Below are 15,561 nucleotides of genomic sequence, written 5' to 3'. Positions count from 1 at the left end.
CAATTTACGTTTTTGATTTACAACCATTCCTCCTGGCGTAAACTGAGGGCTACCTGTATATATATATATATATACAGTATATAATTTGCATACAAAGAGAGAAGCGCTCTACCAGGAAGGAACAACAGCTTATCAGCTAATTATATGGTGATTTACCACCCAGGAGAAGCTTCTTTTAGACCAGTGTGCTTTTCAAAGAGGAAAAGTTTCCTGAAGTATATCAGTTTGATCCCACCAAGTAAGGTCAGTCCAGCCCCAAAATACCAGGCAATTCTCCTCTGAACAAGGAAAATGACAACCCCAGACAATCATTTCGTAATTATTTTATTAGAAAAATAATCATATATGCATATATACAAAATAAAATCATAATAACAAATGCAAACAAAATATCTCTTGTTACAAAACTGAAATATTGACCCAAATTTTTGTCATAAAAAAAAAAAAAATGCAAACATTAAACTTAAATAATCACACAAAATAAAATTAAACATATTTCAAATACAGACATAAACAAACTGGAGGAAAAAAAAAAAAACCAACTAAATAATCCAATCCTTCCACTTCTTTGTCTTCCAGATGCCTTCAGAATCTAATTCCCCATATCGCCTCCTATCAAAAGAAAAATACAAAAACAACTTCCCACGGATCATACCCACACAATTACCTACAGTAACTACCTCTTTCTTAAAAATCAAAATATTACGCACATCCCACAACACCTCCTTCACACAACATGCCAACAACCATATCAATCTTGCTTTCTCCTTTTCAACACCACTTCCACACAAACCATACATCATCATATTAAAAGTAAAAAACTGCACTCCAGTCAAACCCTTAATCATCCTTTTCAAACTTCTCCAAACATCCCTAGCATACTCACAATTCCAAAACAAATGAATAACACTCTCGCTTTGAAAACAACCATCTCTAGGACACACTTCTGAAGCCACTAAACAACGCATTCTCTGAAAATCCCTTGTTGGCAAACACTTATGCACACTCATCCAACTAATATCTTTCTGCCTATTCATCAAATACTTATTACACACATTTTTCCATACCAACACACATTCATTTTCATTCAAACCCCCAATCAACTCAAGACCTTCCTTCTTCTCCAACATTTTCAACACCATTCTGTTTGCACACTACATCTCCCTACTAACATTCTCCAAACCATATTTTTTAATCCAACATTCCCCCCTTACATAAAACCACGGAACAGCAAAACATACCGGTTTTTTTCTATCAATCTCAAATAAACCATATCGTCTTAAAACATTTCCACAAGCATACTTTACCATACAACCAGCCATGCTATCCTTACCACTCAGAACCACACACCTACTAACATATTTCACAGCCAAAAATCTCTCCACATTTGGAAAACCCTTACCACCAACATTCTTACTCTTAACAACAACATCTCTTTTCAAACGCTCCATACCAGAACTCCAGAAAAAAGAAAACAACACTCTCAAAATTCTCCGAAAAATCCTCTCAGGTGGCGGAAAAACTAACGCCAAATATAACATAATAGGGATCAAAACCGATTTAATAACTAACATTTTTCCTTCCAAAGATAAAGTCCTTAAAGACCAAAACTGAAGTTTTCTACTCACTTTATCAAAAACATTATCCCAACTTTCCAAGCCTTTCAAATCCACATCAAATTTCACACCCAACACCTCAATTGCACCTTCAGTCACAGGCCATCCACAGGAATCAATCTCCCTATCATTACCAAAAACTTTAACTTTACACTTATTCCAATTTACTCTGAAACCACTTGCCATACAAAAACATTCAACTAAAGTTTTCACCCTCCTCAAACCAGCCTGAGTCTCACATACCACACTCACATCATCCATATACCCAATCACTTTTAAACACCTTCCATTACTACCAGGAACACTCACACATCTAACTAATGTATCCTTCCTCAAACTAGTTAATAATGGCTCAATGACACATACAAATAACACAGGAGACAAAGGACATCCTTGACGCACTCCAGATTTTACACAAAATTCCTCAGTCAAAAAACCATTAACCTGGACTTGACTCACAATATCACTATACAAACATTTAAACCATCCAATAATCTTACCAGAAAAACCTAAACGTTCTAAAACATGAAACATAAAATCATGCACTACCCTATCATACGCTTTTTCAAAATCCACAATAGCAACAGCAACAGACCTCATCCTCTCCCTCACATACCACAGTACATCACGTAGTAACAACAAACTTTCAGAAATCTGACGCCCAGGAACAGCACACACTTGCTCTTCACCCACAACCTTACCAATCACTCCACGCATTCTATTTGCCAACACCTTTGCAATAACCTTATAGTCAACATTCAACAATGTAATCGGCCTCCAATTCCTCAAATCTCTCTTATCACCCTTTTTAAATAACAAAACAATCAAACCTTTCCTCATTGAAACAGGCAAAACATTCATTCTAAAAACAAACATCCAACATATCCAGCCCAATCAAATTCCAAAAACAAGTATAAAATTCAACAGGCAAACCATCACAACCAGGTACCTTCCCATTCTTAAAACTCCTAACAACCTCTGCAATCTCATCCAAACTTAGATCCCTTTCTAACAAATCATTATCATATTTTTCCTACTTAACCTCAATGTTTTCCAACAACTCATTTTCCAATAAAACATCTCTTGTTTTTTCTTTATACAGCTCACTGTAAAACTCATGAAATTTACGCAAAACACCATTAACTTCACACTCAACCTTATCAAAAACACTAACAAAACCAGTCTTTCCTTCAAAAGCTTTCTTAAAAAAATATTTACTACAAGACTCATCCTTTTCCATTTTCTCCAATCTTGCCATAAAAACAATTTTCTTTCCTTTTTCATGCATACACTTTTTAATTATCTTTCTTGCTTCAGCAATTTCCTCATGCACATCAATACCACAATTTCTCAATTCATACAAATACAACAACCTCAGATACCATTTATCATACAACTCCCTTTCCATTCTAGCTTTCTCACAGCCTTTCTTAAAAAAAAACCTCTTTATTTCCACCTTCAACCATTCCCACCACATAAGCACATTACTAAAATCCCATTTTCTTTCACGCCACCTTTCATACATCCAAACAAACTGACGCTTAAACTTCTCATCTTTTAACAAATCCACATTCAGTTTCCAAACACCCTTACCATACTTAATCTTCAAATCACAATTCACCTTACACATCAAAAGGGCATGATCCGTAAAGGGCATCCGCTTTAAAGAAAAATCATCAACACATAAAAATTCGAGATTTTATCCCACCACTATCACTAAAGAAAGTAAAACCCTCCCCTGAAAAAGAAACAGACCCGAAGGCATCCTTCAAACCGAAAGATTTAAGCAAATCAAGTAAAAACTTCCCTGAGCTATCCACCCTACAATCACTCCCACCCTCTCTGTCCCCATTCTTAATAATACAATTAAAATCCCCAACCAAAAAAGTTGGCTCTCGACCTGGCAGAAAAAACTTTAAAGTTTCAAAATTAAGCAAACGTTCTACCCTATTTGGAGAAGCATATACATTAAACAAACAAAAAACAGTCCCACAAAAACTAAAACTAACCAAAAGTACCTGACCTGGGACAATATGAACTACATTAAGGATAGAAAAACTAAACCCCTTAAACAAAACTCCCACCCCCCCATTCCTATCAGAAGAACAAGACCATACTTTAGGACCATATTCCCAGTCAGCACATTTAGGATGTTCAGAGAGACCACATTCCTGCAAACAAAAAATATTAGCAGAACATACAGATAATAATTTAAAAATTGCAGCTCTCCTTGCTATAGTTGTCATACACCTGACATTAAGGGAAGAAATGGTCAGAAACATCACAAAAATAAATTAAAGAAAAACAAAAAAAGAAATAACATCAGGACTTCTTCTTTCCTTTCTTTTTCTTAGGACTCAAAGGAGATCCTTAAATCTGCCTCTGTGACGTTCCAACCTCCTAGGCTCCCCCTTGCCAGCCTCATAACCAGTAACTTCAGCAAGTTGGTTCACATCTCTTTTATCTAGATAACCAACAGAAGAGGCATCAGAAAAGTCACCTATACACTGGCTTGAGTCAGAAGGAACGTCTTTAGTAGAGACAGAAGGAAACTCTGAAATTAAAGAGTCAGCATCACTTGTAGTATCTGGATCTGCACCCTTAACTACTGGAAGATTCAAATCAGGACTCTCCCATCCATCAGAATCCGGATCTATTTTTCGCTTGGAGGCAGATTTTTTCCCTTCAGTGTCCATATCCTCCTCAGAACTAGAGGACACAACAGAAGACCAATCAATGTTCTCCCCTTCACCAAGAACAGCATCAGGAGCAGCATCACAAGATAACTCAGTAAAGGAAACATTCTCTGTCCCAGGAACAGCAACAGTATCATCCACAGAATTGGGCAACAGGGCTTCAAGAACATCTGAAGCAGCTATCACATTAGATGTAGCAAGATCCACTTCCTGAAGATGAGATTGGGCTTCCTCCACCTTCTCAGCCACAGGAACCACCACAGGAGCATCAGACACCTCTCCGACAGGGACCCCAAATGCAGATTTCTTGCACAAAAGAGGTAATATAGAGTTCAATGCCTCATCAGAGACCTCCTCCTCATTCACAGATGGCTCAACTGCAACTGAAGATGGTTTTTTTGCAACATCAGCATAGGAAGGCTTCACTCTATCAAGCCCCTGCAACATCATCAAAGGACACATCCTGCACAGATGACTTGAAGAACCACACAGGTCACAGGTCCGGCGTTTACTACAGTGGGCAACAAGATGATCCTCCTCACCGCAATTTCGACATCTGGCACCTGGGCAATTTTCAGCAATGTGACCAAACAGTTTGCAACTACGGCAAAAAAGAGGCATGTCATCATAGTATAGGAAACCTCTATTTCCACCAATGGCGAAAGTCTGTGGAGGGTGTTTCTTTCCACCAATACCTAATTCATCAGACACAAACCGCACCCAGAACCTGCGCTTTCCATTGAAAGTCCCAAACTGATTCTTCAGCTTGCTACCTCCTTGAACATCATCAAAGTAGCGACAAAGAAACAGATGAATTTCCACATCAGTGACCCAAGGGTTGTACATATGTACTGTCACCGGGATTCTTCTCTCCCTCTGCACACAGGCAACAAATTTCATGCCAACCAACTCTGGAGCAGCAGCCATATCAATAGTCCGTTGATAGCAGGTCTATAAATAATGCTCATCGGTGAAAGCCACATCAAAAATCCCTCTTGAAGGGAATGACTGAACACAATGCAAACTTGCTCTTGGCATCTTCAAAACACCCTCCAAAACCACCTGCTGGACATGAGCCAAACCAATCTTCTCTCGAAAGTCCTCAGAAATCAACACCCGAAATGTATGGGGAACATTTGGCACATTGGTAGCCATATTTGCCCTATTGCCTCTTTAGGCTGGATTTCAGAGCGCCCCCCCAAAAGCAGCATGTGGCTGAAGTCCAGGGACGATGCCACAAGGCCAAGGGGACGGCCCTACTACCCAGTTGCTCTACGCCTAAGGAGTAGCCACCCCCCCCCAATAGCAGCAGGAGCCCAAACCCCAAAGGGAAAGGACCCCAGGCCGAAGGAGCAGGTCTCCAGGCAGCAAACCAAGACCAAGACAAAGCACAGAAAACTGCACTTTATCCAAGCCAAAGGCCTGAGAAGCAACCCCAGACGATCGTTTCGGCCTCCTATGGGCCTCGTCAGTGAGGTGCAGCCACATTCCTCTAAGCACACTGGGCAAGGAGTCCAAGTCTGGTTTCCCCCATCACCCATAGGGAGACCTCCCGAGGGTTATATTAATTTGCATACAAAGAGAGAAGCACTCTACCAGGAATGAACAACAGCTCATCAGCTAGTTCTAGGGTGATTTACAACCCAGGAGCAACCTCTTTTAGACTGACCTTGGCTGTATCAGACTGATATACAGGAAGTTTTCCTTTGTGAAAAGCATACTGGTCTAAAACAGGCTGCTTCTGGGTGGTAAATCTTCATAAATCAGTTCTTTGTATCAGTTTTGCTTTGAGGGTTTGTGAGCAATAGCTGGTAAAGGTTTGTTACTATGTTTCAAAGTGATGGGGGAAACCAGACGTGAACTCCTTGCCCAGTGTGCTTAGAGGAATGTGGCTAGAGCTCACTGACAAGGCCCAAAGGAGGCCAAAACGATCATCTGGGGTTGTCATGTTTCTTGTTCAGAGGAGAATTGCCTGGTATTTTGGGGCTGGACTGACCTTACTTGGCGGTATCAGACTGATATACTACAGGAAACTTTTCCTCTGTGAAAAGCACACTGGTCTAAAAGAGGCTGCTCCTAGGTGGTAAATCGCCATAGAACTATCTGATGAGCTGTTGTTCGTTCCTATATATATATATATATATATATATATATATATATATATATATATAAAATGCTGGACATTTTATTTAATAGCATTCGGCTACTGTATCATGTACTGCTGATTTGATCCTATTGAAGCTATTTAATTGCAGTAAAATACCTGCAAAACTGTTACCTGTTAACTACTTGACTGCAAAGGACTCCAATGCACAATGTATACATATGTGTTTAGATGTGTATATATGTCTGTAAATACATATATATACTTATAAATACAAATGTACACATATACACACTCACACACACATATATATAAAAGCTCTTCGGCTTTTTGACAGCTTTATTGACAAGCTGTTACTAAGCACCCACACTAAACTACACTGTTCCTATACCGGCGCCCCCGGAGCCCCTCGCAACTAAATAAAGTTATTAACCCCTAAACCACCGCTCCTAGACCCCGCCGCAACTCTTATAAATGTATTAACCCCTAAACCGTCGCTCCCGGACCCCGCCGCCACCTACATAATACCTATTAACCCCTATCCTGCCCCCCTATACCGCCGCCACCTATAATAAATTTATTAACCCCTATCCTGCCGATCCCGCAACTAAATAAATTGTTTAACCCCTAAACCACAGCTCCCGGACCCCGCCGCCACCTATATTAAACTTATTAACCCCTAATCTGCCCCCCCTACACCGTCGCCACCTATAATACATTTATTAACCCCTATCCTGCCCCCCCTATACCGCCACATCCTATAATAAAATTATTATCCCCTAAACCTAAGTCTAACCCTAACCCTAACACCCCCTAACTTAAATATTAATTAAATACATCTAACTATTATAACTCTTATTAAATAAATTAATCCTATTTAAAACTAAATACTTACCTTTAAAATAAACCCTAATATAGCTACAATATAAATAATAATTATATTGTAGCTATTTTAGGATTTATTTTTATTTTACAGGCAAATTTCAATTTATTTTAACTAGGTACAATAGCTATTAAATAGTTAATAACTAATTAATAGCTACCTAGTTAAAATAAAGAGAAATTTACCTGTAAAATAAAAACTAACCTAAGTTACAATTACACCTAACACTACACTATACTTAAATAAATTATTCCTATTTAAAACTACTTACCTGTAAAATAAACCCTAATGCCTAGATTTAGAGTTTTGCGTTAGAAGGGGTGCGTTAGCTACGCGCGCTTTTTTCATCTCGCACCTTTTAAATACCGCTGGTATTTAGAGTTCACAGAAGGGCTGCGTTAGGCTCCAAAAAAGGAGCGTAGAGCATATTTACCACCACTGCAACTCTCAATACCAGCGGTGCTTACGGACGCGGCCAGCTTCAAAAACGTGCTTGTGCACGATTCCCCCATAGGAAACAATGGGGCAGTTTGAGCTGAAAAAAACCTAACACCTGCAAAAAAACGCAGCCCCATTGTTTCCTATGGGGAAACTCTTCCTAAATCTGAACCTAACACTCTAACATGAACCCCGAGTCTAAACACCCCTAACCTTACACTTATTAACCCCTAATCTGCCGCCCCCGCTATCGCTGACCCCTGCATATTTTTTTAACCCCTAATCTGCTGCTCCGTACACCGCCGCAACCTACGCTATAGCTATGTACCCCTAATCTGCTGCCCCTAACCCCTGCCGACCCCTATATTATATTTATTAACCCCTAATCTGCCCCCCACAACGTCGCCGCCAGCTACCTACAATAATTAACCCCTAATCTGCCGACCGGACCTCGCCGCTACTATAATAAAGTTATTAACCCCTAATCCGCCTCACTCCCGCCTCACTAACCCTATAATAAATAGTATTAACCCCTAATCTGCCCTCCCTAACATCGCCAACACCTAACTTCAATTATTATCCCCTAATCTGCCGACCGGACCTCACCGCTACTCTAATAAATGTATTAACCCCTAAAGCTAAGTCTAACCCTAACACTAACACCCCCCTAAGTTAAAAATAATTTAAATCTAACAAAATAAATTAACTCTTATTAAATAAATTATTCCAATTTAAAGCTAAATACTTACCTGTAAAATAAACCCTAATATAGCTACAATATAACGAATAATTACATTGTAGCTATTTTAGGATTAATATTTATTTTACAGGCAACTTTGTATTTATTTTAACCAGGTACAATAGCTATTAAATAGTTAAGAACTATTTAATAGCTAAAATAGTTAAAATAATTACAAAAATTACCTGTAAAATAAATCCTAACCTAAGTTACAATTAAACCTAACACTACACTATCAATAAATTAATTAAATACAATACCTACAAATAAATACAATTAAATAAACTAACTAAAGTACAAAAAATAAAAAAAAATATTTACAAACATTAGAAAAATATTACAATTTTAAACTAATTACACCTACTCTAAGCCCCCTAATAAAATAACAAAGCCCCCCAAAATAAAAAAATGCCCTACCCTATTCTAAAATTAAAATAGAAAAGCTTTTTTACCTTACCAGCCCTTAAAAGGGCCATTTGCGGGGCATGCCCCAAAGAATTCAGCTCTTTTGCCTGTAAAAAAAAACATTCAATACCCCCCCAACATTATAACCCACCACCCACATACCCCTAATCTAACCCAAACCCCCCTTAAATAAACCTAACACTAAGCCTCTGAAGATCTTCTTACCTTATCTTCACCACACCGGGTTCACCGATCCGTCCACCGAAGTCTTGATCCAAGCCTCCGAAGTCTTCATCCAAGCCCAAGCGGGGGCTGAAGAGTGACGTCCATCCTCCGGCTGAAGTCTTGATCCAAGCGGCAAATGAAGAAGTCCATCTTCGGGAAGAAATCTTCATCCTATCCGGGCAGAAGAGTAGATCCGGACCGGCAAACATCTTCATCCAAGCCGCATCTTCTATCTTCTTTCATCCGATGACGAGCGGCTGATCTTGAAGACCTCCGGCGCGGATCCATCCTCTTCGTTCGACGTCCAACTGAAGAATGAAGGTTCCTTCAAGGGACGTCATCCAAGATGGCGTCCCTCGAATTCCGATTGGCTGATAGGATTCTATCAGCCAATCGGAATTAAGGTAGGAAAATTCTGATTGGTTGATGGAATCAGCCAATCAGATTCAAGGTCAATCCGATTGGCTGATTGGATCAGCCAATCAGATTGAGCTCGCATTCTATTGGCTGTTCCGATCAGCCAATAGAATGCGAGCTCAATCTGATTGGCTGATTGAACTTGATTCCATCAGCCAATCAGAATTTTCCTACCTTAATTCCGATTGGCCCTTAATTCCGATTGGTAGCTATTAAATTGTTAATAACTATTTAATAGCTATTGTACCTAGTTAAAATAAATTGAAAGTTGCCTGTAAAATAAAAATAAATCCTAAGATAGCTACAACTAATTATTATTTATATTGTAGCTATATTAGGGTTTATTTTAAAGGTAAGTATTTAGTTTTAAATAGGATTAATTTAGTTAATAAGAGTTATAATATTTAGATGTAATTAATTAATATTTAAGTTAGGGGGGTGTTAGGGTTAGGGTTAGACTTAGGTTTAGGGGTTAATAATTTTATTATAGTGGCGGCGGTGTAGGGGGGGGCAGGATAGGGGTTAATAAATTTATTATAGTGGCGGCGGGGTCCGGGAGCGGCGGTTTAGGGGTTAACATATTTATTATAGTGGCGGCGTGGTCCGGGAGCGGCGGTTTAGGGGTTAACATATTTATTATAGTGGCGGCGGGCTCTGGGAGTGGCGGTTTAGGGGGTAATACATTTATTTAGTTGCGGCGGGGTAGGGGGGGGACAGATTAGGGGTGTTTAGACTCGGGGTACATGTTAGGGATGTCGGGCAGCAGCGAACATGAACTTTCGCTATGGTCAGACTCCTATTGATTCCTATGGGATCCGCCGCCTCCAGGGCGGCGGATTGAAAACCAGGTACGCTGGGCTGGAAAAGTGCCGAGCGTACCTGCTAGTTTTTTGATAACTCCCAAAAGTAGTCAGATTGTGCCGAACTTGTGTGCGGAACATCTGGAGTGACATAAGAATCGATCTGTGTCGGACTGAGTCCGGCGGATCGAAGCTTACGTCACAAAATTCTACTTTTGCCGGTGTGTAGGGCTTGATAACTAAGGTGAATCAGCCTCCCCACAAATACGCTGTGGAATTCCAGCGTATTTGAGGTTGACGACTTGATAACTAGAGGCCATTGTATCCAGGGGTGCAATTTACTACAATACTCGGTTAGGCCAACCAAGTTTGTTCCAGAGCACCATGGACTATTAAGGATACGTCTATCTACCCGTCCATTCTCTCCCAGCCGGACTGCACAATATTTGAGACACGTGCCGGATAAAACATGGGCATTGTGTATTACAGCAGAAATAGCCGCAGAAGGTCAGGTATTCAGGATTGGATTCTGCCGGGTCATAGACCTCTGTGAAGACTGGTGAGATTGTCAGCTCTCTCTAATCCCATGGTCAAGGGTCCCTTAGGTGAGGGTAAAGCCCTCACTAGGTAGTACCCTAACGAATAGGTTTCTCACAAGCTGGACTAACACACGAACACCACTGACCGACCACTCTGTCTAACCAACTGTTTCTTTATTGCTTTATTGCCCTATATGCACAGACTGCTTTGCTTGTACTTACAAATGTGCTAATACATGCTGCTGTATTGTCGCTCTATATACATGAATTGTCTTTGCTTGCACTCACAAGTTAGCTAACATATGCTGCTGTATTGTCGTCTCACATAAATTAACTGCTTTATTGCACTAACAAATATGCTAATTAACACTTCCAATTATAATGTACTGTCTTACTGGGAGACACAATAATCTTTTCTTATCATATGGACGGTCTTAAGACAGTTTAAAGAGACTCTTTTCTAGATATTGTCATATACTGGTTCTATAGATGACCACACCAGTCCTCACAGACAGTAAAATTTGAGTTCTATTAAATGGACACTGTCTGATCTATGATGCATAGAGCTCTCTTATATATTTTTATTGATTTAGTATCCAATGGCCATTGGTGTATATATATTTTTTAGTAGAAATAGGCACTATTTCGCTTGCAGTTTTGCATACCCTATTACACAGTGTATATTTATAGGAGAGAAGCCTGTCACCTTGGATGTGGCTATCATCACACACAGTGCCTCCAGTCTTATATTCTATCATTTGTAAAAAAGGGACGTGCTGGATAGGGCATACTTGATTCTTTTACTTTTCTTTATTCTATCTCCCTTTTTCTCTCTCTCTCTCTCTCTCTCTCTCTCTCTCTCTATATATATATATATATATATATATATATATATATATATATATATATATACAGTATATGTATGTATGTTTGTTTGCTTAAAGGTATCAGTCAGGAGAAGGGTACGAAAGAATTTCCAAGGCATTAGATATACCATGGAACACAGTGAAAACAGTCATCAAGTGAAGAAAATATGGTGCAACAGTGACATTACCAAGAACTGGATGTCCCTGCAAAATTGATGAAAAGACGAGAAGAAAACTGGTCTGGCAGGCTGCCAAGAGGCCTACAGCAACATTAAAGGAGCTGCAGGAATATCTGGCAAGTACTGGCTGTGTGGCACATGTGACAACAATCGCCCGTATTCTTCATATGTCTGGGCTATGGGGTAGAGTGGCAAGACGGAAGCCTTTTCTTACAAAAAAAAACATCCAAGCCCGGCTAAATTTTGCAAAAACACATCTGAAGTTTCCCAAAAGCATGTTGCAAAAGGTGTTCTGGTCTGATGAAACCAAAGCTGAACTTTTTGGCCATAATTACAAAAGATATGTTTGGCACAAAAACAACACTGCATATCACCAAAAGAACACCAAACCCACAGTGAAGCATGATGGTGTGAGCATCATGCTTTGGGGCTGTTTTTCTTCAGCTGGAACTGGGGCCTTAGTCAAGGTAGAGGGAATAATAAACCGTTCCAAATACCAGACAATATTGGCACAAAACCTTCAGGCTTCTGCTAGAAAGCTGAACATGAAGAGGAACTTCATCTTTCATCATGACAACGACCCAAAGCATACATCCAAATCAACAAAGTTTTGGAATGGCCCAGCCAGAGCCCAGACCTGAATCCAATTCAAAATATGTGGGGTGATCTGAAGAGGGCTGTGCACAGGAGATGCCCTCGCATTCTGACAGATTTAGAGTTTTTTTGCATAAAAGAGTGGGAAAATCTTGCCAAGTCAAGATGTGCCATGCTGAAAAACTCATACCCAAAAAGACTGAGTGCTGTAATAAAATCAAAAGGTGCTTCAATAAAGTATTAGTTTAAGGGTGTTCACACTTATGCAACCATATTATTTTAGTTTTTTATTTGTATTTCCCTTTACCTAAAAGATTTCAGTTTGTTTTTCAATTGAGTTGTACAGTTTATAGGTTACATTAAAGGTGGAAAAAGTTCTGAAATTATTTATCTTTGTCTCATTTTTTTACATCACAGAAACCTGACATTTTAACAGGGATGTGTAGACTTTTTATATCCACTGTATATATACTGTATATAGTTGTATGCAAAAGTTTAGGCACCTCTGACAATTTCCATGATTTTCATTTATAAATAATTGGGTGTTTGGATCAGCAATTTTATTTTGATTTATCAAATAACTGAAGGATACAGTAATATTTCAGTAGTGAAATAAAGTGTATACATTTTAAGGTGTATACATTTGGGCACCCTTGTCATTTTTTTTGGTTTGAATACCTGTAATTACCTAGCACTGATTAATTGGAACACACAATTGGTTTGATGAGCCCATTAAGCCTTGAACTTCATAGACAGCTTCATCCAATCATGAGAAAAGGTATTTAAGGTGGCCATTTGCAAGTTGTTGTTCTCTTTGACTCTCCTCTGAAGAGTGGCAACATGGGGGCCTCAAAATAACTCTCAAATTACCTAAAAACAAAGATTGTTCAACATTATGGTTTAGAGGGAGGCTACAAAAAGTTTTTGCAGAGATTTTAGCTGTCAGTGTCTACTGTGTGGAACATAGTGAAAAAAAGGAAGACCACAGGCACAGTTCTTGATAAGGCCAGAAGTGGCAGGCCAAGTAAAATATCGGAGAGGCAAAGGCAAAGGATGATGAAGACGGTCAAAAACAGCCCATAGACCACCTCCAAAGACCTACAACATCATCTTGCTGCAGATGATGTCACTGTGCATCGTTTAACAATTCAGCGCACTTTGCTCAAGGAGAAGCTGTATGGGAGAGTGATGCAGAAGAAGCCTTTTCTGCACACACGACACAAACAGAGTCACTTGAGGTATGCAAACGCATATTTGGACAAGTTACTGGAAAGCAGTACTAGACTGCAAAAAAGTGTACACATTGGAAGCACTCATATTCCCTCAGAAATGGACTAGATCTAGAGAGTAACAATTGGCAGATTCACAAAAGGGAAAAAAATAAAAAATAACCTTTATTAAGACAATTTAAAATAATAGACACACATAAGTTAAAACAAAGGAATGAATTCTAGGCCTAAAAATTGTAATGGTGAGAAGTGGAGGAGGAAATTAAAAGTCAGAATAATTGGATACACACTATGTAGTTCCAGGTAAAATATAGGGTAGTCAATCAGTATTTATATGTACAAATGACCTAGGATGTGGATGCTAATCCAAAGTAATACATTGTATTACTAGATTGTCCTACTTAACATATGTGGAGTACCAGGAATTTATAGGATGGAGTTATAGGCTGATAGGCTTGGAAATATTATCGGTATATATAATAAATGATTATAGGCTAAAAAAGTTTACTGATGCCAAAAGATCTATATTATAGTGATGTTGACATGAATATGATCATCATAATTGAGAGTATATAATTCCCTGGTATGGATGATTTTATATGATCGTATTTTTAAATAGATTTATGGGTATCCCCTTTCCCAAGTTCACTATATAAAGTATTTCCACTAAAATCAGTATGTTATATTCACTGTATTCGTTCAGATGGTGGGATACTTGTCGACTTAAAGGGAGACTATTTTATCAGGACGTCTGATTTTGTCTTTCTCAGGGATTAAATTGTATATACTCCAATAGCTGATGTATCTTATATATAATATAATGTCAGGGACATCAAGATTATGGCTGGATAGATTGAGTCTGAATTTCAACAGTGCATATTTACTAATTAGATGTGGAGTTCTCTATCTTGCTGACTTTTATAATAAATATATTCAGCTACAATCTCAAGGTATAGTTAGCCATGTATAATATAACGCGTTCTATGTAGTCAATATATTCAGCTACAGTTACAAAATGGGACCAATCACATATAACTAGCGCTGCGGAATCTGTTGGCGCTCTACAAATAAGCGATAATAATAATAATAGGAGCCTATCCCGTAATGGGATGTAATAAATCCATGTATTTAAATATCCATAAATATAATTCTTATTTCTGTTGTAGGTCTCCTATACAGCTGTATATGGAACTTAATATACAAAGTTTTACTTAAATGTGCCTATATTCTTAAATAGACAAAGTATCGTTTTGCTGCTCAGCTGATGCTGGTTGGGTAAAGGGTGTAACGTTGCTGATCAAATGTTTGTACTAAGATACAACCCGTTTGTGATACAAGTAAGTATCAGTAAAGTTGAACTGCGAGTTATAAGAGTCACTTTGCTTTAGTTATCAAGCAGTATTTAGATTAATTATTCACATATGCTCAAGGCAGAAGCTTGTCTTCTATTTTATCACTTGATTATTATCCTAAGTTTTAGAAGAAACATATGTTTGTATATATATATATATATATATATATATATAACACAATATATGATAATGATAAATATAGCGTTCTACCGCTTGTATAATACAGTTCAAAAAGTATTTCTGGTAACCGCACCTGTTAAAGTAAAATATATCTGTAAATGTAATCATGGTATCTCTGTAAGGTTATAAGTATGTTAGTTTAACCCCACATTACTTTAACTAATAAAATTTTCCTGGTTAATTGGGCGTTATCAGATTAATTCTGCTATTTGTCCACTTGCTGCCATTATAATGATAACAAGATCCCGTTTGTCTCAATATCTGTTTGGTTAGTTTTGGCTAAAAAATAAGTGTCCCAA

The sequence above is a fragment of the Bombina bombina genome, chromosome 4, assembly GCF_027579735.1.
Source record: "Bombina bombina isolate aBomBom1 chromosome 4, aBomBom1.pri, whole genome shotgun sequence".
In the NCBI taxonomy this organism is placed as follows: Eukaryota; Metazoa; Chordata; class Amphibia; order Anura; family Bombinatoridae; genus Bombina; species Bombina bombina.
Note: the sequence above shows the minus strand (reverse complement) of the source record.